The sequence below is a fragment of the Lycium barbarum genome, chromosome 4 (genome assembly GCF_019175385.1).
Source record: "Lycium barbarum isolate Lr01 chromosome 4, ASM1917538v2, whole genome shotgun sequence".
NCBI classification, from domain to species: domain Eukaryota; kingdom Viridiplantae; phylum Streptophyta; class Magnoliopsida; order Solanales; family Solanaceae; genus Lycium; species Lycium barbarum.
The window spans coordinates 36,148,086-36,152,153 of record NC_083340.1 but is presented as its reverse complement, the minus strand read 5'-3'; positions in this window follow the sequence as shown (position 1 = coordinate 36,152,153).

Genomic DNA, 4,068 nt, shown 5'->3' with positions numbered 1-4,068 from the left:
AGTTGTATATTTATTTGTATTGTTAAATAATATATTAAGTTAGCAAAACGTTAGCCATTTGTTTCAATATACTATATTGATTTTGTTGTCAAATATCATATTAGTAAGTATAAAGATTTGAGTTGATTAATTTAAAATTTTAAAATATTAGGCAAAACTCTGTCATTAAAACCTTAAAAAATTAAAATAAAAACTTAAAGATTTAGAAACAAGATTTTTACAAAAAGGAAAAGAAAGAAAATTTTCATTCCACTTAATTACACGGACGGAGCTATATTGGCCGAAAGGGGATTAACCATATATCTTTTATTAAAAAAATTACTCTATATATTATTCTCATACATGTATATTATAAGTCTTAACTCTCCTTAATACTTTTAGCAGTATTTCTCAATTAATCACTATTTAAAATCAAAATTCTTTATTGATGAGTGTGGCTACTGATGTCTAATGCCAGCTTGCGGTCACCACTAAATTTTTGGTTTCCCAACAAATATCCTTTATCACTTGGGATTGCATGGATGGCCGGATGGGATCACTTGGGCGGAGTACAAAATTTGAGTAGAGAAATTCATCATTCAAGGAATGTAAAATTATACCTAAGATATGAGTATGAGATTTGAGTAAAGAAATTCAAAAATATAAAAATATCATACCTGAAATATATTTAAAGGAATACAATAATTCATGTATTATAAAAATAAAAATAAAAACTGTTTGTATTTTGCTGCACAATATAACTTTCAATTAAATAATGAAATTGAACCCCTTCATCAAGTATAATTGTGGCCCTACCTTCAGGCCTTTCAACATTATTGATCAATCCCCTCCCAAGAAAATGGATTAGAGTAAGAAAATTAATGCGTTTAATTTCAGAACAAATACTGTAAGATTATAGAAGTACAATAGCCACGACATTATACAGCTAAAAGATGCTTTTGATATGTTTGAGAAATTTATAATAATATTTTAATTCTTAAATAATATTTATAATAGTACTTTTATCGGAAAGGAGTGGAAGACTAAGTTACTGACTAATGTGGCAACCATAGCTCGACCCACCATGATATCGTCATCGGTATATCTATCACTAATAGTTTGATTAACTTTCATTCCGGTGGATAATTCTTATTTATCTTTCGAAGATCTCACTAACAATAGAAAATAAGATATGTTTAAAATAAAAAGGTAAATAGAACAAAAGTTATAGAGCCTATTTGGATGGGCTTATGCCTATAAGCTACATATAACTTATAAGCTAAAAAAAATAAGTTGGGCTAGTCTAACTTATTTTTTTGGCTTATAAGCTACTTTAGATAAGTTAAGTCAAATGGGCCCAATTATTTTTTTGAGCTTATTTTAAGCACAAAATGACTTTAAGCTGGCCAGCCAAACAATCAAAAAAGCTGAAAACAGCTTATAAGCAACTTATAAGCCAATCCAAACGGGCTCATAATGTGATTTCAAAGTAGACGGTGAAGAGTGACATTCCCGCTGCCGTATGACATCATTTGGTAAGTTAAGAATTAAAAAATAAAGGGAAATGCTCTTAACGTATAAAAATGGCTCAAAAATGCTCTCTTTCCGTTTATTAGATCAATTTTGCACCTCTTTGCACCTATCGATTCAAAAATGTCTTTAACGTATTAGAAATGACTTAAAATGCTTCCGTCTATTGGATCAATTTTGCCCATAAAGTTATTTTCAAGCTCAAAATTGTCCCTTCATTAACAACACAATTATATGATATTTAATTAAATACGTAACTTTTATTTATTGATCCACATAAAATCTTGATCGAATCTAAAAGGACCCCACCCATCCATGACCCAACATAATACAAATTCCGTCTTAAATTAACGCAACTAGGTGATAAATTATTTTTTCACCAACCATTTTCAATTAATTTCTGTTATAGAACATTATGCTCAATTAGCAAAAAGAGTCCATATTGAGATAAGGAGTGAATTGTATAGAGCATTGTTGCTCCCAACACACACGCAAGTATACGCGGTCGCCAAGTAATATAGTGACTTTTGAAGTCGGTTATCGTATCCACAAAAACTTATGATCAACGGTTCTACGAAAATATACTATCGCCACTAATTATGCAAGCAAATAAAAGGATGTTTGTTTAGGTTACTAAATAAAGCAAAAAAGTAAATAACTATTGCTTATGTAAACAATTTGTAACAAACGTGGTTATAAGTTGAGTTTATCACAGAGAGAAGACATTCTAGGTTTACGGCACGATCGTATTCATGTTACACATGCACTATCGTTGACTCTTATTCTTTGTCGAGTTGCTGATTGACAGGGTTAATTTTATGACTACGAATCTCTTGAGTTCTCTAGTCACCTATTCGTATTACTTTCATGCCTATATCTCTGTGGTCATGAACATTCATACAGACACATTCATAATTCCTGTATATCAACCAAGTAGGGCGAACTAGGTATATATCTATCCTAGACGCGAGTCTGCTCCCCGATGCCCAGGGGTAGGATCCTACTCAGCTCAATCTTCATTCTATCTTAGTATTCCTCTCTCAAGTTCAATCTAAGAATCAAATATATATCCTGCTAGTCGCGAAGCAGTAAAATAGTCGTGCACAAGATTAAACAAAAAACTCATATGATAAATAGAATAAATGTCAACTCGGGTTCATACGATAACAATCATACTTTGGCCATAACCCCAAAATAACAGAGCTTAGCCACTCATAGTCAGATTACAACAATTAAATTCCATGTTCGAATGAAGAAAAGATGAATTTAAGAAGATAAAAGTTCAAACCCTACGATGATAAGTCTTACTCCTTGCTCTCTGCGAAATAATACGTGATACCCCTCAAAAAACGACCAAGGGTACTATTTATATTGTTGAGAAATAGCCCTACAAAGACCACCAAAATCGGGTCTAAAAATATGCATGAGTGCACTTTTCTCCATGTAGGTCGCTGAGTGACCCCTAAAACTTGCCAGGGCCTCGCCTTAAGCCACGCTCGGTGAGGCCCCTGCTCCATTTCATACTTAGAAAATTTTCCAGAACTTTTGCACTTTTGAAGTCCTCGCTCAATGAGCGAGGTCCAAAACTTGACTGTGCCTCGCTTTGAGCCACGCTCGACTAGGTCACACTTCAGTTTCACACTTGACCAATTTCTCTGATCTTTTGCGAATCCCATGCTTCGCCTCGCTGAGCAAGGTCCAGGGCACGCCTGTGGCTCACTTTGGGCTAAGCTCGGTGAGGCGCCTCTTCATTTTGATACTTAGTCGAGTTTTGCATGCAGTTTCCATTTTCATCCGAATAACCACATATTTTCTTCAAAATTCCCTGATTGCAACAAACACATACAATTTAGCTCGTAATGCAAGAATAATGATTAGTTAGGTGTATTTAGCTTAATTCGTCCTCTTAACAAGGTAAAGTATGAGTAATAAACGGCGGATAAGCATATGAAATACACCTAACATCAAGCATAGACACAGTACAAATTATACAAACATATGAGCATAAATATAAAGATAATGAAAGTATATTTTATTTAAATAGAAAAATTCAATAGAAAATGGTTGAAATTCAATAGAAGACGGTTGAAATTATATAGAGAAATAAATTTTTAGCCCTTCAAATTTTATGTTTTTTAATCTTTTTGCAAAAGATTTTCATTTTTTACACCTAAAAAATCTAAAAAATAAATAAATAAGAAATCTGAAAAAGTTATTTTCTTCTATTCAAAATGTAAAAAGGCAAGATATCTCATTTTCTCATTATATTAGACTACCCAAGTTAACATACAAACCAAATATTTTAGAGAGCGTTGGTGGACTTGGTTTGCTATTAAACGTTTTGGTGGGTATCTTTTCTGAGGGCCCGTTTGTCCATGAGAATTATTCACTTTTTTCCGGAATATTTTTTCATTTTTTTCACTTTATGGCGTTTGGCCATAAAAATTCCAAATACAATTTGAAGTTGTATTTGGAATTTGAAAAACAACCTAAACTTGTTTCACTTCTTTCGCTTTTTTTTTTTTTCTCACTTTTTTCACTTTCAATACATTCAAACAA